General features: G+C 43.5%; 1 protein-coding gene across 2 annotated transcripts in view; it reads right to left on the bottom strand.

Moving 5' to 3' along the window:
• Positions 1–21,568, bottom strand: part of LOC139531548 (zinc finger homeobox protein 4-like) — a 165,503-nt gene that overhangs the window by 121,833 nt on the left and 22,102 nt on the right. The gene's annotated exons all lie outside the window — the stretch shown is intronic.

Genomic DNA, 21,568 nt, shown 5'->3' with positions numbered 1-21,568 from the left:
TATGTTATTTTTGTATGTGTTTAGTTGGTCAGGGCGTGAGTTGGGGTGGGCACTCTATGTTTTGTGTTTCTATGTTTAGGTCACTTGTAATTAGCCTTATATGGTTCTCAATCAGGGACAGGTGTTTGACGTTTTCCTCTGATTGAGAACCATATATAGGTTGACTGTTCACACTGTTTGTTTGTGGGTGATTGTCTTCCGTGTCTGTGTCTATGCACCACACGGGACTGTTTCGGTTCGTTCGTTTTATGTAGTCATTTTTCCTGTTCGTGCGTTCTTCGTGTTTCATGTAAGTTCTCAGAGTTCAGGTCTGTCCACGTTTTCGTTTTGTTATTTTGTAATATTTCAAGTGTTCTTCGTCTTCGTCTTGTTCTGTAATAAATTCATTATGTATTCACAACCCGCTGCATTTTGGTCCTCCGATCCTTCTCTCCTCTCCTCGTCCGAGGAGGAGGAAGATCTAGACACCCGTTACACTAGGGAAAGCCCAGACCTCAATCCAATTGAGAATCTGTGGTATGACTTAAATATTGCTGTACACCAGCAGAACCCATCCAACTTGAAGGAGATGGAGCAGATTTGCCTTGAAATCCCAGTGGCTAGATGTGCCAAGCTTATAGAGACATACCCCAAGATACTTGCAGCTGTAATTGCTGCAAAATGTGGCTCTACAACGTATTGACAATAAAACATATTTTGCATCTTCAAAGTGATAGGCATGTTGTGTAAATCAAATGATACAAACACCCCAAAAATCAACTTTAATTTCAGGTTGTAAGGCAACACAATATGAAAAATGTCAAGGGGGGTGAATACTCTCACAAGCCACTGTAGTACCAGCAAAACACCGGTCTCAAAGTCAACACTGAAGAGGCGACTCAGGGTTGCTGGCCTTCTATGGAGAGTTCCTCTGTCCAGTGTCTGTGTAATCAAATGGCTGGACTATCTGCATTGCGTGCCCCCCCCCCCAACCCCTCTTTTACGCTGCTGCTACTCTCTGTTTATCATATATGCATAGTCACTTTAAATACACATTCATGTACATACTACCTCAATCAGCCTGACTAACCGGTGTCTGTATGTAGCCTCGCTACTTTTATAGCATTGCTACTGACTTGCTACTGTCTTTTTACTGTTGTTTTATTTCTTTACTTACCTGTTGTTCACCTAACACCTTTTTTGCACTATTGGTTAAGTAAGCATTTCACTGTTGTATTCGGCGCACATGACAAATAAACTTTGATTTGATTTGATTGGTTATTTTGCCAGTCTGAGATATGGCTTTTTCTTTGCAACTCTGCCACCATCCCAGAGGTGCCTCTCGTTTCTCAAACTAGACACTGTAATGTATTTGTCCTCTTGCTGAGTTGTGCACCAGGGACTCCCTCTCCTCTTTCTATTATTCAGTTTCTTGGCAATTTCTCGAATGGAATAGCCTTCATTCCTCGGAACAAGAATAGACTGACGAGTTTCAGAATATAATTATTTGTTTCTGGCCATTTTGAGCCTGTAATCGAACCCACAAATGCTGATGCTCCAGATACTCAACTAGTCTAAAGAAGGCCAGTTTTACTGCTTTTTTAATCAACACAACAATTTTCAGCTGTGCTAAAATAATTGCAAAAGGGTTTTTTAAAGATCAATTAGCCTTCTAAAATGATTAACTTGGATTAGCTAACACAACGTGCCATTGGAACACAGGAGTGATGGTTGCTGATAATGGGCCTCTGTACGCCTGTGTAGATATTCCATTAAAAAAGGGGTTTATTGGATGGGAAACATATGTTTTCATTACCAAAGTAAGTGAAGTAGATAATGAACAAAAGTGAAATAAACAATAAATAATGAACAGTAAACATTATACTCACAAGTTTCAAAGGAATAGATACATTTCAAATGTCACATCATGACTAAACACAGTGTTATAATAATGTCTCTCTCTCACTCTGTCTCACATACAACCTCTATAACATGAACTACTGACCTCTCTCTCTTTCTCTGTCTCTCTCACATGAACTTCCTACATCTCTCTCTCTCTCTCTCTCTCTCTCTCTCTCTCTCTCTCTCTCTCTCTCTCTCTCTCTCTCTCTCTCTCTCTCTCTCTCTCTCTCTCTCTCTCTCTCTCTCTCTCTCTCTCTCTCTCTCTCTCTCTCTCTCTCTCTTTCTCCCTCTCTCTCCCCCTCTCTCTTTCTCTCCCCCCCCCTCTCTCTCTCTCACATGAACTTCCTACACCTCTCTCTCCCTCTCTCTCTCTCTCCCTCTCCCTGTCTCTCTCACACACACATACACGCATAATCTAATCTACCCGTCTCTTTCTCTCTCTCTCTCTCACACACACATACACACATAATCTAATCTACCCGTCTCTGTCTCTCTCTCTCTCTCTCTCTCTCACATCAAAACTTCCTACATCTCCCCCTCTCTCTCTTTCTCTCTCTCCCCCTCTCTCTCTTTCTCTCTCTCTGAACTACCTTAAGGAGAGCGAACTCACTAACCCTTGCAAATCACTGCATTAGCGCACACCCACACACACGCATTCACACAGAGACATTATCCTGCTTCTCACCTACTGAGCCGTTAATATGTTATTTACAGACACCTTAGGGACACACACGTACAAACAAACACACACACACACACACACGCACTAACGCAAAGACTAGTTGAAGGAAGTCAGCACTCTCTGTGTGAATGCAGGAAAGAGAAAACAAAGCCTTACTCATGCATGCACAGTGGAAATATTATGTAACACATGCTAATAAACCACCACTATTTTCTCCCATGGAAGGAGAGATAGATACAGACAGACACAGAGGACGAAGAGAGAGAGAAGAGACAGAGAGAAGAGATGAGACAGAGAGAAGAGAAGAGACAGCGAGAAGAGAGAGAGAAGAGACAAAGAGAGAGAAGAGAAGAGACAGAGAAGAGACTAGACAGAGAGAAAATAAAAGACAGAGAAGAGACAGAGGGAAGGGAAGACAGAGAGAAGAGAAGAGAAAGAGATAGAGAAGAAACAGAGAGACAGAGAGAAAAGACAGAGAGAAGAGAAAAGACAGAGAAGTGACAGTGAGACAGAAGAGACAGAGAGAAGAGACAGGCAGAGAGGAGACAGAGAGAAGAGACAAAAGAAGAGAAGAGAGAGAAGAGACAGAGATAAGAGACAGAGAGAGAAGAGATAGAGAGAAGAGAACAGACCGATTGAAGAACAGACAGAGAAGAGAACTGACAGAGAGAAGAGACAGAGAAAAAAGACAGGGAGAAGAGAAGAGTCAGAGAGAAGAGAAGAGAGAAGAGACAGAGAAGAGAAGAGACAGAGAGAAGAGAGAGAGAAGAAGAGAACAGACCGATTGAAGAACAGACAGAGAAGAGAACTGACAGAGAGAAGAGACAGAGAAAAAAGAAAGGGAGAAGAGAAGAGTCAGAGAGAAGAGAAGAGACAGAGAAGAGACAGAGAGAAGAGAGAGAGAAGAGAGAGAGAGAGAGAGAGAGAGAGAGAGAGATACTTCTGTATGTGTAATGTTTACTGTTAATTTTTATTGTTTATTTCACTTTTGTATATTATCTACCTCACTTGCTTTGGCAATGTTAACACATGTTTCCCATGCCAATAAAGCCCCTTGAATTGAATTGAATTGAGAGAGAGAGAGAGAGAGAGAGAGAGAGAGAGAGAGAGAGAGAGAGAGAGAGAGAGAGAGAGAGAGAGTTAAAGAGAGAGTTTATGTGTACATGTGTGTGTTTTAAAGGTGTCCGTGTATTTGTGAGTTGTATGTATTTTCTTTGCTGTGTATTGTAATCAGAGTCTAACTGTGGCTTTGCTGACTTCATGTTCTGTTATCTGCCCTCCCTTTGTCCCTTTGTCTCTGCAATCACAGAATGAAGGATTAGTGTTTTAAATTATTACTAACTAAGCCTTGATTGTCCCTGTGCTAAATAAATATGAATCTAGAATTATCATCATGCTCTGTCTTGCTGAGGTCCAAGTCAATTGAGTGCAGGCTTAACTGAAAAACAACAGAGACAGGACACAATAGTTTGAGGTAGGGCTCGCCTCAGAGCCAGATGCCGATGACAGATTGCCCTATCCTGGGCACTTGGCATCGAACCGCCCCCCCCCCTCCCCACCCCAACTGGGAGAACGGACATCTGATGACAGGACTTCAGTTGGTGTTGGTGGGGAGGTGGAAGGTCGTTGGAAGACTGTTGCTGCAAAACAGCAAGTGGGAGACAAGGTTTGAGTTGACATATAAATACAGCCCTACATTCGGGTCCATCGGTTGAAGGAAAGGGATTATTGCACCAGTGAGCCCACAGGTTAATCAGCAAGCGTGGTGGGATTGAGTTCATGTGCCATGCTCATAGGCTGAATTTAAAAGGTAAATGACAATCCACGGGCTTGCAAATAGTTGAGGGGGAAGGACGTGACGCTATGCCGATGAGGGAACGTTAGACACGACCATATACATATTGATGAGGTAACGATACAGACACGACCATATACAGAATGATGAGGTAACGATACATAGACGACCATATACAGACTGATGAGGTAACGTTAGACACGACCATATACAGAATGATGAGGTAACGATACAGACACGACCATATACAGAATGATGAGGTAACGATACAGACACGACCAGATACAGACTGATGAGGTAACGATACAGACACGACCATATACAGACTGATGAGGTAACGATACAGACACGACCATATACAGACTGATGAGGTAACAATACAGACACGACCATATACAGACTGATGAGGTAACGATGCAGACACTACCATAGAAAGACGTAATATGCCGATGAGGGAACGTTAGACACGACCATAAACAGATTGATGAGGTAACGATACAGACACGACCATATACAGAATGATGAGGTAACGATACATAGACGACCATATACAGACTGATGAGGTAACGTTAGACACTACCATATACAGAATGATGAGGTAACAATACAGACACGACCATATACAGAATGATGAGGTAACGATACAGACACGACCAGATACAGACTGATGAGGTAACGATACAGACACGACCATATACAGACTGATGAGGTAACGATACAGACACGACCATATACAGACTGATGAGGTAACAATACAGACACGACCATATACAGACTGATGAGGTAACGATGCAGACACTACCATAGACAGACGTAATATGCCGATGAGGGAACGTTAGACACGACCATATACAGATTGATGAGGTAACGATACAGACACGACCATATACAGAATGATGAGGTAACGATACATAGACGACCATATACAGACTGATGAGGTAACGTTAGACACTACCATATACAGAATGATGAGGTAACAATACAGACACGACCATATACAGACTGATGAGGTAACGATACAGACACGACCAGATACAGACTGATGAGGTAACGATACAGACACGACCAGATACAGACTGATGAGGTAACATTACAGACACTACCATATATAGACTGATGAGGTAACATTACAAACACTACCATATACAGACTGATGAGGTAACGTTACAGACACTACCATACAGAGACTTGCTTTGCTGAAGAGTGAGATAGGAAGTAATGTGAATTATATGAGTCTACTAGATGAATGAAAATGTACGATCCATTCAGAACAGCCTTCCTGAATGAACTTCGTAAATACATGACACACAATATGAAAGTGCTTCGCTGTTACATAAATCTCCACTTTTACTCTGCAGCTGATTGCAAGCTAAAACTCCTGTTGGGCCGGGCCCCTCCCAAAGGAATAGGGAGGAAGAGAGGGGGTGGGGGGAGCAGGGAGAGAGAGGGAGGGATGAGATTAAAAGTGAAATGAATAATCCAGCTCGACATAAAGCCTGCTATCTGAAATCCAGGATGTTGTTGTTTGTGAATAAAGGATACACTTAATTAAAGAACCCAAATGAATGAACAAATCTCACACGTCTGTGTGTCAATACATTTTAGAAGGGAGGAACTCAAAATATTTATTCCATAGGCTGGGATCCTCACTATGCAGCTGTTGTTCTATAGGCTGGGATCCTCACTATGCAGCTGTTGTTCCATAGGCTGGGATCCTCACTATGCAGCTGTTATTCTATAGGCTGGGATCCTCACTATGCAGCTGTTGTTCCATAGGCTGGGATCCTCACTATGCAGCTGTTATTCCATAGGCTGGGATCCTCACTATGCAGCTGTTATTCCTATAGGCTGGGATCCTCACTATGCAGCTGTTATTCCATAGGCTGGGATCCTCACTATGCAGCTGTTATTCTATAGGCTGGGATCCTCACTATGCAGCTGTTATTCCATAGGCTGGGATCCTCACTATGCAGCTGTTATTCTATAGGCTGGGATCCTCACTATGCAGCTGTTGTTCCATAGGCTGGGATCCTCACTATGCAGCTGTTATTCCATAGGCTGGGATCCTCACTATGCAGCTGTTGTTCCATAGGCTGGGATCCTCACTATGCAGCTGTTATTCTATAGGCTGGGATCCTCACTATGCAGCTGTTATTCCATAGGCTGGGATCCTCACTATGCAGCTGTTGTTCCATAGGCTGGGATCCTCACTATGCAGCTGTTGTTCTATAGGCTGGGATCCTCACTATGCAGCTGTTGTTCCATAGGCTGGGATCCTCACTATGCAGCTGTTGTTCTATAGGCTGGGATCCACACTATGCAGCTGTTGTTCTATAGGCTGGGATCCTCACTATGCAGCTGTTGTTCTATAGGCTGGGATCCTCACTATGCAGCTGTTGTTCTATAGGCTGGGATCCTCACTATGCAGCTGTTGTTCCATAGGCTGGGATCCTCACTATGCAGCTGTTGTTCTATAGGCTGGGATCCTCACTATGCAGCTGTTATTCTATAGGCTGGGATCCTCACTATGCAGCTGTTGTTCTATAGGCTGGGATCCTCACTATGCAGCTGTTGTTCTATAGGCTGGGATCCTCACTATGCAGCTGTTATTCTATAGGCTGGGATCCTCACTATGCAGCTGTTATTCTATAGGCTGGGATCCTCACTATGCAGCTGTTATTCTATAGGCTGGGATCCTCACTATGCAGCTGTTGTTCTATAGGCTGGGATCCACACTATGCAGCTGTTGTTCCATAGGCTGGGATCCTCACTATGCAGCTGTTGTTCTATAGGCTGGGATCCTCACTATGCAGCTGTTGTTCTATAGGCTGGGATCCTCACTATGCAGCTGTTGTTCCATAGGCTGGGATCCTCACTATGCAGCTGTTGTTCCATAGGCTGGGATCCTCACTATGCAGCTGTTGTTCTATAGGCTGGGATCCTCACTATGCAGCTGTTGTTCTATAGGCTGGGATCCTCACTATGCAGCTGTTATTCTATAGGCTGGGATCCTCACTATGCAGCTGTTATTCTATAGGCTGGGATCCTCACTATGCAGCTGTTATTCCATAGGCTGGGATCCTCACTATGCAGCTGTTATTCTATAGGCTGGGATCCTCACTATGCAGCTGTTATTCTATAGGCTGGGATCCTCACTATGCAGCTGTTGTTCTATAGGCTGGGATCCTCACTATGCAGCTGTTATTCTATAGGCTGGGATCCTCACTATGCAGCTGTTATTCTATAGGCTGGGATCCTCACTATGCAGCTGTTATTCTATAGGCTGGGATCCTCACTATGCAGCTGTTATTCTATAGGCTGGGATCCTCACTATGCAGCTGTTATTCTATAGGCTGGGATCCTCACTATGCAGCTGTTGTTCTATAGGCTGGGATCCTCACTATGCAGCTGTTGTTCTATAGGCTGGGATCCTCACTATGCAGCTGTTGTTCTATAGGCTGGGATCCTCACTATGCAGCTGTTGTTCCATAGGCTGGGATCCTCACTATGCAGCTGTTGTTCTATAGGCTGGGATCCTCACTATGCAGCTGTTGTTCTATAGGCTGGGATCCTCACTATGCAGCTGTTATTCCATAGGCTGGGATCCTCACTATGCAGCTGTTATTCTATAGGCTGGGATCCTCACTATGCAGCTGTTGTTCTATAGGCTGGGATCCTCACTATGCAGCTGTTGTTCTATAGGCTGGGATCCTCACTATGCAGCTGTTGTTCTATAGGCTGGGATCCTCACTATGCAGCTGTTGTTCTATAGGCTGGGATCCACACTATGCACCTGTTATTCTATAGGCTGGGATCCTCACTATGCAGCTGTTATTCTATAGGCTGGGATCCTCACTATGCAGCTGTTGTTCTATAGGCTGGGATCCTCACTACGCAGCTGTTATTCTATAGGCTGGGATCCACACTATGCAGCTGTTATTCTATAGGCTGGGATCCTCACTATGCAGCTGTTGTTCTATAGGCTGGGATCCTCACTATGCACCTGTTGTTCTATAGGCTGGGATCCTCACTATGCAGCTGTTGTTCTATAGGCTGGGATCCTCACTATGCAGCTGTTGTTCTATAGGCTGGGATCCTCACTATGCAGCTGTTGTTCTATAGGCTGGGATCCTCACTATGCAGCTGTTGTTCTATAGGCTGGGATCCTCACTATGCAGCTGTTGTTCTATAGGCTGGGATCCTCACTATGCAGCTGTTGTTCTATAGGCTGGGATCCTCACTATGCAGCTGTTATTCTATAGGCTGGGATCCTCACTATGCACCTGTTATTCTATAGGCTGGGATCCTCACTATGCACCTGTTATTCTATAGGCTGGGATCCTCACTATGCACCTGTTATTCCATAGGCTGGGATCCTCACTATGCAGCTGTTATTCTATAGGCTGGGATCCTCACTATGCACCTGTTATTCTATAGGCTGGGATCCTCACTATGCAGCTGTTGTTCCATAGGCTGGGATCCTCACTATGCAGCTGTTGTTCTATAGGCTGGGATCCTCACTATGCAGCTGTTGTTCCATAGGCTGGGATCCTCACTATGCAGCTGTTGTTCTATAGGCTGGGATCCTCACTATGCACCTGTTATTCTATAGGCTGGGATCCTCACTATGCACCTGTTGTTCTATAGGCTGGGATCCTCACTATGCAGCTGTTGTTCTATAGGCTGGGATCCTCACTATGCAGCTGTTGTTCTATAGGCTGGGATCCTCACTATGCAGCTGTTGTTCTATAGGCTGGGATCCTCACTATGCAGCTGTTGTTCTATAGGCTGGGATCCTCACTATGCAGCTGTTATTCCATAGGCTGGGATCCTCACTATGCAGCTGTTGTTCTATAGGCTGGGATCCTCACTATGCAGCTGTTGTTCCATAGGCTGGGATCCTCACTATGCAGCTGTTGTTCTATAGGCTGGGATCCTCACTATGCACCTGTTGTTCCATAGGCTGGGATCCTCACTATGCAGCTGTTGTTCTATAGGCTGGGATCCTCACTATGCAGCTGTTGTTCTATAGGCTGGGATCCTCACTATGCAGCTGTTATTCTATAGGCTGGGATCCTCACTATGCAGCTGTTATTCTATAGGCTGGGATCCTCACTATGCAGCTGTTGTTCCATAGGCTGGGATCCTCACTATGCAGCTGTTGTTCTATAGGCTGGGATCCTCACTATGCAGCTGTTGTTCCATAGGCTGGGATCCTCACTATGCAGCTGTTGTTCTATAGGCTGGGATCCTCACTATGCAGCTGTTGTTCTATAGGCTGGGATCCTCACTATGCAGCTGTTGTTCTATAGGCTGGGATCCTCACTATGCACCTGTTATTCTATAGGCTGGGATCCTCACTATGCAGCTGTTGTTCTATAGGCTGGGATCCTCACTATGCAGCTGTTGTTCTATAGGCTGGGATCCTCACTATGCAGCTGTTGTTCTATAGGCTGGGATCCTCACTATGCAGCTGTTGTTCTATAGGCTGGGATCCTCACTATGCAGCTGTTATTCTATAGGCTGGGATCCTCACTATGCAGCTGTTGTTCTATAGGCTGGGATCCTCACTATGCAGCTGTTATTCTATAGGCTGGGATCCTCACTATGCAGCTGTTGTTCTATAGGCTGGGATCCTCACTATGCACCTGTTATTCCATAGGCTGGGATCCTCACTATGCAGCTGTTATTCTATAGGCTGGGATCCTCACTATGCACCTGTTATTCTATAGGCTGGGATCCTCACTATGCAGCTGTTGTTCTATAGGCTGGGATCCTCACTATGCACCTGTTATTCTATAGGCTGGGATCCTCACTATGCAGCTGTTGTTCTATAGGCTGGGATCCTCACTATGCAGCTGTTGTTCCTATAGGCTGGGATCCTCACTATGCAGCTGTTGTTCTATAGGCTGGGATCCTCACTATGCAGCTGTTGTTCTATAGGCTGGGATCCTCACTATGCACCTGTTGTTCTATAGGCTGGGATCCTCACTATGCAGCTGTTGTTCTATAGGCTGGGATCCTCACTATGCAGCTGTTGTTCTATAGGCTGGGATCCTCACTATGCAGCTGTTGTTCTATAGGCTGGGATCCACACTATGCAGCTGTTATTCTATAGGCTGGGATCCTCACTATGCAGCTGTTATTCTATAGGCTGGGATCCTCACTATGCAGCTGTTATTCTATAGGCTGGGATCCTCACTATGCAGCTGTTGTTCTATAGGCTGGGATCCTCACTATGCAGCTGTTGTTCTATAGGCTGGGATCCTCACTATGCACCTGTTGTTCTATAGGCTGGGATCCACACTATGCAGCTGTTGTTCTATAGGCTGGGATCCTCACTATGCAGCTGTTATTCTATAGGCTGGGATCCTCACTATGCAGCTGTTGTTCTATAGGCTGGGATCCTCACTATGCAGCTGTTGTTCCATAGGCTGGGATCCTCACTATGCACCTGTTGTTCTATAGGCTGGGATCCACACTATGCAGCTGTTGTTCTATAGGCTGGGATCCTCACTATGCAGCTGTTGTTCTATAGGCTGGGATCCTCACTATGCAGCTGTTATTCTATAGGCTGGGATCCTCACTATGCACCTGTTATTCTATAGGCTGGGATCCTCACTATGCAGCTGTTATTCCATAGGCTGGGATCCTCACTATGCACCTGTTATTCTATAGGCTGGGATCCTCACTATGCAGCTGTTGTTCTATAGGCTGGGATCCTCACTATGCAGCTGTTGTTCTATAGGCTGGGATCCTCACTATGCAGCTGTTGCAAGAGCGCATTTTTCACTGGCTGTCCACTGGTGCGTAGGCATTACTCCAATTCTGTTGCAAAATTTTTCTTAAATGGAAGCAAATGAAACAGGGAGGGACCTACCTGAATTTGTCAAATAGAAACTCTTGTTTTGCTCTGCTTGCTTCCAATTGGTCCTTAAAACTGTAAACAGTTTCCATATGAATATACCCCTGGTCGCAAAAACAATGATTGATAGACAGCTTAAACTTCTTCAATTCAACCATTATTGGCTTAAAATACACAAATACATTTGTGAACAGCCATCCACAACAACCACAATCCATAAGGAGGAAATAGCTAAATGAGAGATTCAATGTGCTACGTAGATATCAGTTATAAGTGATATTCGTATAACCCGTAGGCTACACCTCTTCTGTTGTCGTCCTAACCTCCAAGTGTTTATTCAAGTTGGATGTATAATCTTTGGATGCCAACAGCAGTCACGCCGTTGGAAGACATAGCTTGGACTGTAGCCTACAAAAACCTATTCCTGCTTTTTCCGCAATCCATCAAACACATTTGGTGTGTCATCATACTGGTCTCTGACTTCTGGTCAGACTCACTCAGATGGAACAAACTTGACCTTTTTTCAATGCTGATTTGAGTGTCATTGAGAAAACAGAAAGGGGTCAAACATTGTTTCTGAATTTAAAAGTAATCCTTGAAGTAATCATCTCGTTTTTTTAAAGTAGCTGTAATCTGATTACAATATTTTAGCTGGTAGCGTAACGGATAACAGTTACAGTGTTTTTGCAATCCGTTACTCCCCCCGTGCAATAAGGACTATTGTGATAGTGTAAAAGTGATAAGGACTATTGTGATAGTGTAAAAGTGATAAGGACTATTGTGATCGTGTAAAGTGATAAGGACTATTGTGATCGTGTAAAGTGATAAGGACTATTGTGATCGTGTAAAGTGATAAGGACTATTGTGATCGTGTAAAGTGATAAGGACTATTGTGATCGTGTAAAGTGATAAGGACTATTGTGATAGTGTAAAAGTGAAAGCTGCTAATAAGAGAACTCAGAGTTGGAAATCTGCAATCAACAACAGAACTGTGGTGACAGACGGACTCCTGGCTAAGACACAGAGAAGGGGTTGAGCAAATACTGGCAATGCTTAGATCAACACACACACACACACACACACACACACACACACACACACACACACACACACACACACACACACACACACACACACACACACACACACACACACACACACACACACACACACACACACACACACACACACACACACACACACACACACACACACATTCACACACACACTGTAATCTAAAGTCTGCAAAACCACAGTCTGTGACGCACATAGCTCCCATGGCCAGGTATGCAGAAATGACTAGTTAGCCTCTAATTCTGTGAGACACTGAGGCAGCAGAAGTAATATCACCCCTACACTCCCTCTAATCTTTCCAACCCCCCCTGCTCTCCTCTCCTGTCTCAAGACACATATATTATTAAGACACAGAAACACAGAGACAGCTTGCTGATTGTGGAGTCATCTGAACATGGCAACTGAGCATTCAGCGCTGTCATTTTCACAGGGTGACAATAAAGTTTAAAGGTCAAACCCCTGTGTTATAAGGAAACTGTCCAGGGAGAGAATGTGTTACCCTGTCATTATTGTCTTCAACATAATGACAGAGCAGGTATCCCATCAGGCATTCCACCACTGCTAGCCATGAGCTAATCGCATGTTGTCCCTTGCTTTGAGGTTTCACACAGCAGACCTGATATATCTGCAAAGAAGAAGGAAGGTTTCACACAGCAGACCTGATATATCTGCAAAGAAGAAGGAAGGTTTCACACAGCAGACCTGATATATCTGTAAAGAAGAAGGAAGGTTTCACACAGCAGACCTGATATATCTGTAAAGAAGAAGGAAGGTTTCACACAGCAGACCTGATATATCTGTAAAGAAGAAGGAAGGTTTCACACAGCAGACCTGATATATCTGTAAAGAAGAAGGAAGGTTTCACACAGCAGACCTGATATATCTGTAAAGAAGAAGGAAGGTTTCACACGCACACACACCGTAAGATGTCCTGCTCGTGACTGTCCTAATTTCTGGGCCAGGAGAATTACTAATTAACTTAAGGTTTAGAACTCTTACCTAATTACAGGGGCTCTCCAAATGAACTTTAGACCGGAGTCTTTGTGCTTTTTAAACAAACTGTCAGACAGCTGTTTAGAGTTTACCCTCTCTCTCTTAAAAAACCACAAGGAAAACACACTGCTATTTATGCTACCATTGACGGGGGGGGGGGGGGGGGGGAGAAAAAAAGGTAGAGGGTAAGAAAGAGGGAGAGAGGGAGGGAAGGGAGAAAAAAGGGACTGAAACAAGTGTGCAGAGTTGAAAAGTGTGCATTTTAATTGGATTTCACTACAAACGACTGTCAGACCTAATTAACATGGTCATAGATTATTCCTTTATCAAATAAACATGCTGTTATGCACACGAAGACACTAGGAAGCCTAAATCAGTGGGTTTCCAAGTTACTGACTAAGTCACGCCAAGTCAGTATCTTCCTGGGAGAACATTTTAACAATTACAAATAGTGACTCAACGTATAAAAATGTTTTGACCAAAGTCATAACTACATTGGGGCTAATTTCCCACCCCAAAAGGAATTACTAGGTATATGAATCCTTAAAGGTATGATTCCAAGTATACTTCATCCCAAACTAATTGCACCAGACCAGAGAACCAGAGAACCAAGAGTTTGTGTTTTATTTAAAATATCAATAATGAACAGATTCATTGAGACAATCTTATTTATTTTCCCAGACACCATTTTAAAGTCTATGTTATTTTCTGTCTGGTTGGAGTATTATCATTACTGAGCAAGAGAAGAAGGTCACAGTGTGTGTGTGCGTGTGTGTGTGTGTGTGTGTGTGTGTGTGTGTGTGTGTGTGTGTGTGTGTGTGTGTGTGTGTGTGTGTGTGTGTGTGTGTGTGTGTGTGTGTGTGTGTGTGTGTGTGTGTGTGTGTGTGTGTGTTTGCCAAGCCTTCAAAGCGACACCAAGGGGACTGAGAGGTCAATGACAACTCAGTGGAGCAACAACAAGATCAGCAGTCACACACCCTAAACTAATCCTTACACACACACACACACACACACACACACACACACACACACACACACACACACACACACACACACACACACACACACACACACACACACACACACACACACACACACACACACACTGTTAATCCTTACTGAAAACAAAGACACACACACACAAACAGAGACGAACACACTAACTGTGCTTAAAGCTCAGAGGTACAGAGCTCAAGATTTGCTTTGCTTTACATTTGCTTTGCTATCAAACACCTTGACTATGGTGTCAAGCAAAACATTTGCAAAGGATTATGAGTGGCCAGCAAAACACAATGACCACAGTTATGATTCAAATGGTCAGTGGAGAAATTGAGGAAAAAGATATGAAGAATACAGTCCATACAACACTTTACATTTGGCCTTGTTTAAAGGCCCTGTGCTTTCACAGGTTTACCCTGCTCAGGCCTCCTGATATTGGGCAAATTCCAACACATTGGGGCTGTGTGTGTGTGTGTGTGTGTGTGTGTGTGTGTGTGTGTGTGTGTGTGTGTGTGTGTGTGTGTGTGTGTGTGTGTGTGTGTGTGTGTGTGTGTGTGTGTGTGTAGTCTCTATGTAGTTTACCTTCTGAAACGTGTATAATTCATACATACAGACACAAACACACGCAAAAAAACACAGACAAAGACAGACAGAGTAGTAACCCAGTAGTAACCTATTAGTAGTCCAGTAGTAACCCAGTAGTAACCCAGTAGTAACACAGTAGTAGTCCATTAGTAGTCCAGTACTAACCCAATAGTAACCTAGTAGTAACCCAGTAGTAACCCAGTAGTAACCTAGTAGTAACCCAATAGTAACCTAGTAATAACCCAGTAGTAACCTAGTAGTAACCAGTAGTAACCTAGTAGTAACCAGTAGTAGTCCAGTAGTAACCCAGTAGTAACCTAGTAGTAACCCAACAGTAACCCAGTAGTAACCTAGTAGTAGTCCAATAGTAACCCAGTAGTAAACCAGTAGTAACCTAGTGTTAACCTAGTAGTAAACTAGTAGTAACCTAGTAGAAACCTAGTAGTAACCTAGTAGTAACCCAGTAGTAACAGTAGTAACCCAGTAGTAACCTAGTAGTAACCCAGTAGTAACCTAGTGTTAACTTAGTAGTAACCCAGTAGTAACCCAGTAGTAACCTAGTAGTAACCCAGCAGTAACACAGTAGTAACACAGTAGTAACCCAGTAGTAACCTAGTGTTAACCCAGTAGTAACCTAGTGTTAACCCAATAGTAACCTAGTGTTAACCCAGTAGTAACCTAGTAGTAACCCAGTAGTAACCTAGTGTTAACCCAATAGTAACCCAGTAGTAACATAGTGTTAACCCAGTAGTAACCTAGTGTTAACCCAGTAGTAACCCAGTAGTAACCTAGTGTTAACCCAGTAGTAACCCAGTAGTAACCTAGTGTTAACCCAGTAGTAACCTAGTGTTAACCCAGTAGTAACCCAGTAGTAACCTAGTGTTAACCCAATAGTAACCCAGTTGTAACCTAGTGTTAACCCAATAGTAACCTAGTAGTAACCCAGTAGTAACCCAGTAGTAACCCAATAGTAACCTAGTGTTAACCAAGTAGTATCCCAGCAGTAACACAGTAGTAACCCAGTAGTAACCCAGTAGTAACCGGGTGTTAATTAACTTCTTGACGCTAGGGGTCAGATTTTTCTTTATTTTTTAAATAACATTCCCAAGGTAAACGGACTATTTCTCAGGTCCAGATAATAGAATATGCATATAATTCACAGATTAGGATAGAAAACACTCCAAAGTTTCCAAAACTGTTAAAATATTGTCTGTGAGTATAACAAAACTGATTCTGCAGGCAAAAACCTGAGAAAATCGAACCCGGAAGTGATTTTTTATTTTTTTTAATCTGTGTTTCCTGGCCAGTCTTTCTTCCATTTAAAGGGGTATCAACCAGATTCCTTTTCCAATGGCTTCCTCAGGCTGTGACCATGCTGTAGACATATCTTCAGGCTTTTATTTTGAAAAATTAACGAGATTTTTCAAAAGTAGTCAAGTGTTCTCTGAATAGTTCCTGTGTGCGAGAGGGGAGCTCTCCATTTTCCTTTTCTCTCTTATTGAATAGGTTACGGTCCGGTTGAAATATTATCGATTATGTTTGTTAAAAACAACCTGAGGATTGATTATAAAAAACATTTGACATGTTTCTACGACCATTACGGATACTTTTTGGAATATTCGTCGAACGGAACGAGGCTGTAGTTTTTTTGTTATAAAAGTAATATTTATCGAACAAAAATAACATTTGCTGTGTAACTGGGAGTCTCGTGAGTGCAAAAATCCGAAGATTATCAAAGGTAAGCGATTAATTTTGTTGCTTTTCTGACTTTCATGACCAAGCTAAATAAGCTAATATAAGGCTAACTGTTCTAGCATTGATTGATACACTCACAACAGCTTAGATTGCTTTCGTTGCAAAGCATATTTTCAAAATCTGACACGATAGGTGGATTAACAACAAGCTAAGCTGTGTTTTGGTATATTTCACTTGTGATTGCATGATTATAAATATTTTTTGTAATATTTTTTGTATCTGATACGTTTGGGAATTTTCTTCTGCCTTTCAGCACTGGAACGAGGCTGTAGTTTTCTCATAATAACGCGCAACCCAAATGGCGTTTTTTTGTTATAAAAGTAATATTTATCGAACAAAAATAACATTTATTGTGTAACTGGGAGTCTCGTGAGTGCAAACATCCGAAGATTATCAAAGGTAAGCGATTCATTTTATTGCTTTTCTGACTTTCGTGACCATGCTAATTTGGGGCTAGCTGTTGTAGCATTGATTGATACACTCACAGAAGCTTGGATTTCTTTCTCTGTAAAGCATATTTTCAAAATCTGACACAATAGGTGGATTAACAACAAGCAAAGCTGTGTTTTGGTATATTTCACTTGTGATTGCATGATTATAAATATTTTTAGTAATATTTTTGAATTTGGCGCCCTGCAATTCAGGGGTTGTTTAGGAAAATGATCCCGTAATCGGGATCTGTGAGCAGAGAAGATAACCTAGTAGTAACCCAGCAGTAACACAGTAGTAACCCAGTAGTAACCTAGTGTTAACCTAGTGTTAACCCAGTAGTAACCTAGTGTTAACCCAGTAGTAACCTAGTGTAAACCAAGTAGTAACCCAGTAGTAACCTAGTGTTAACCCACTAGTAACCCAGTAGTAACCTAGTGTTAACCCAGTAGTAACCCAGTAGTAACCTAGTGTTAACCCAGTAGTAACCCAGCAGTAACCTAGTGTTAACCCAGTAGTAACCCAGTAGTAACCTAGTGTTAACCCAGTAGTAACCCAGCAGTAACCTAGTGTTAACCCAGTAGTAACCCAGTAGTAACCTAGTGTTAACCCAGTAGTAACCCAGCAGTAACCTAGTGTTAACCCAGTAGTAACCCAGTAGTAACCTAGTGTTAACCCAGTAGTAACCCAGCAGTAACCTAGTGTTAACCAAGTAGCAACCCTATAGCCAATACATTTGAAGGCAACCCTCTTATCCTAGTAGCCAAAATACAGTGAGTAAATACCCCTTACACTTTGTTCAAATCAAATCAAACAAATTGTATTAGTCACATGCGCCTAATACAACAGGTGTAGACATTACAGTGAAATGCTTACTTACGAGCCCCTAACCAACAATGCAGTTTCCAAATAAACACAGATAAGAATAAGAGAGAAAAGTAACAAGCAATTAAAGAGCAGCAGTAAAATAACAATAGCGAGACTATATACAGGGGGGTACCGAGATAATGTGCGGGGGCACCGGTTAGTTGAGGTAGTATGTACCTCAACTAGAGTTATTAAAGTGACTATATATAGATGACAACAGAGAGTAGCAGTGGTGTAAAGACGGGGGGGGGGGGGGGGACAGTGTAAATAGTCTGGGTAGCCATTTGGACTAGATGTTCAGGAGTCTTATGGCTTGGGGGTAGAAGCTGTTTAGAAGCCTCTTGGACCTAGACTTGGCGCTCAAGTACAGCTTGCCGTGCGGTAGCAGAGAGAACAGTCTGTGACTAGGGTGGCTGGAGTCTTTGACAATTTCTAGGGCACTCCTCTGACACCGCCTGGTATAGAGGTCCTGGGTGGCAGGAAGCTTGGGCCGTTCGCACTACCCTCTGTTGTGCCTTGTGGTCGGAGGCCGAGCAGTTGCCATATGAAGCAGCGATGCAACCAGTCATGATGCTCTCGATGGTGCAGCTGTAGAACCTTTTCAGGATCTGAGGAGCCATGCCAAACATTTCAGTCTCCTGAGGGGTAATAGGTTTTGTTGTGCCCTCTTCCTGACTGTCTTAGTGTGCTTGGATCATGTTAGTTTGTTGGTGATGTGGACATCAAGGAACTTGAAGCTCTCAACCTGCTTAAATGCAGCCCCGTCGATGAGAATGGGCGCGTGCTAGGTCCTCTTTTTCCTGTAGTCCACAATCATCTCCTTTATCTTGATCACGATGAGGGAGAGGTTGTTGTCCTGGCACCACACGGCCAGGTCTCTGACCTCCGCCCTATAGGCTGCCTCGTCATTGTTGGTGTCAGGCCTATGTCATCGGTAGTAACTGTTATGTCATCGGCAAATTGAATGATGGTGTTGGAGTCGTGCCTGGCCGTGCAGTGATGAGTGAACAAGGAGTACAGGAGGGGACTGAGCACGCACCCCTGAGTGGCCCCTGTGTTGAGGATCAGTGTTGCAGATGTTTTGTTACCTACCCTCACCACCTGGGGGTGGCCCGTCAGGAAGTCCAGGATCCAGTTGCAGAGAAAGGTGTTTAGTCCCAGGATCCTTAGCTTATTGATGAGCTTTGAAGGCACTATGGTGTTGAACACTGAGCTGTACTCAATTAACAGCATTCTCACATAGTTGTTCCTTTTGTCCAGGTGGGAAAGGGCAGTGTGGAGAGCAATAGAGATTGCATCTGTGGATCTGTTGGGACGGTATGCAAATTGGAGTGGGTCTAGGGTTTCTGGGATAATGGTGTTGATGTGAGCCATGACCAGCCTTTCAAAGCATTTAATGGATACAGACGTGAGTGCTACAGGTCGATAGTCATGTAGGAAGGTTACCTTAGTGTTCTTTGGCACAGGCAATATGGTGGTCTGCTTAAAACATGTTGGTATTACAGACTCGGACAGGGAGAGGTTGAAAATCTCTGTGAAGACACTTGCCAGTTGGTCAGCGCATGCTCGCAGTACACGTCCTGGTAATCCGTTTGAACCTGTGGCCTTGTGAATGTTGACCTGTTTAAAAGTCTTACTCACATCGGCTGCGGAGTGCATGATCACACAGTCTTCCGGAACAGCTGGTGCTCTCATGCATGTTTCATTGTTATTTGCCGCGAAGCGAGCATAGAAGTACAGTAGTTTATCTCGTCTGGTAGGCTCATGTCACTGGGCAGCTCCCGGTTGTGCTTCACTTTGTAGTCTGTAATGGTTTGCAAGCCCTGCCACATCCAACGAGCATCAGAGCCGGTATAGCACGATTCGATCTTAGTCCTGTATTGATGCTTTGCCTGTTTGATGGTTCGTCAGAGGGCATAACAGGATTTCTTATAAGCTTCCGGGTTAGAGTCCCGCACCTTGAAGCGGCAGCTCTATCCTTTAGCTCAGTGCTGATGCTGTCTGTAATTCATGGCTTCTGGTTGGGGTATGTACGTATGGTCACTGTGGGGACGACGTCATCAATGCACTTATTGATGAAGCCAATGACTGATGTGGTGTACTCCTCAATGCCAATGGAAGAATCCCGGAACATATTCCAGTCTGTGCTCGCAAAACAGTCCTGCAGTTTAGCATCTGACTCATCTGACCACTTTTTTATTGATCTAGTCACTGGTGTGTCCTGCTTAAATTTTTGCTTGTAAGCAGGAATCAGGAGGATAGAATTATGGTCAGATATGCTAAATGGAGGGCAAGGGAGAGCTTTGTATGCGTCTCTGTGTGTGGAGTATAGGTGGTCCAGAGTTCTTTTTCCTTTGGTTGCACATTTAACATGCTGACAGAAATTTGGTAAAATGGATTTAAGTTTCCCTGCATTAAAGTACCCGGCTACTAGGAGCACCGCCTCTGGGTAAGCGTTTTCTTGTTTGCTTATGGCGGAATACAGCTCATTTAATGTTGTCTTAGTGCCAGCCTCTGACTGCGGTGGTATGTAAACAGCTACGAAGAATACAGATGAAAACTCTCTCGGTAGGTAGTGTGGTCTACAGCTTATCATGAGATACTCTACCTCAGGTGAGCAATAGCTTGAGACTTCCTTAGATATCGTGCACCAGCTGTTATTTACGAAAATACATAGTCCACCGCCCCTTGTCTTACCGGATGCCGCTGTTCTATCCTACCGCTACAGTTTATAACCAGCCAGCTGTATGTTGATATTGTCGTCGTTCAGCCATGACTCCATGAAGCATAAGATGTTACAGTTTTTAATGTCCTGTTGGTAGTTTAATCTTCCACGTAACTCGTTGATTACATTTTCTCCAAGGATTGCAAGTTTGGTAGCAGAATGGAGGGAAGTGGGGGTTTAATCAATCACCTACAAATTCTCAGGAGGCACCCCGCCCTTCGGCACCTCTTTCTCCGCCTCCTCTTCACGCAGAACACGGGGATCGGGGCCTGTTCCCGAGGAAGCAGTATATCTTTCGCGTCGGGCTCGTCAGACTCGTTAAAGGAGAAAAATGATTCTGCTAGTCCATGGTGAGTAATCGCTGTCCTGATGTCTAGAAGTTATTTTCGGTCTTAAGAGACGGTAGCGGAAACATTATGTACAAAATAAGTAAAAAAATAAGTTACAAACAACGCAAATAAACGAACAAAAAAACACAATCGGCTGGGGGCACGTAAAACGTCTGCCTTCTTCTCCGGCACCATCTTGTTCATACCCCCTTCTCTCCCCCTCTCCCCATCTCCCTCTCCAAGGGGATAAATAATTACTTCCCCGTATATTCATGAGGGCAGATCTCATTGCTGTGTTTGTTTTAGTCACAGCTAATGCATATTTAATTAGCCTCTTATCCCCTAACGAGGCTTGGCAAGGGCCTTGTTCCCCAAAACAATTTATCACCACCAGGAATACTGTATCAACACAATACATCTGGAATATTGTATAAACACAGTACATCTAGAATACTCTATAAACAAAATAGTTATTGAATACTGTATAAACACAATACTTATAAAATACTGGATAAACACAATACTTCTAGAATACTTTATAAACACAATACTTCTAGAATACTGTATGAACACAATACATTCAAAGTAC

The sequence above is a fragment of the Salvelinus alpinus genome, chromosome 10 (genome assembly GCF_045679555.1).
Source record: "Salvelinus alpinus chromosome 10, SLU_Salpinus.1, whole genome shotgun sequence".
Classification (NCBI taxonomy): domain Eukaryota; kingdom Metazoa; phylum Chordata; class Actinopteri; order Salmoniformes; family Salmonidae; genus Salvelinus; species Salvelinus alpinus.
The sequence above is the reverse complement of the archived record's forward strand: the minus strand, read 5'-3'. Positions and strand labels throughout refer to the sequence as shown.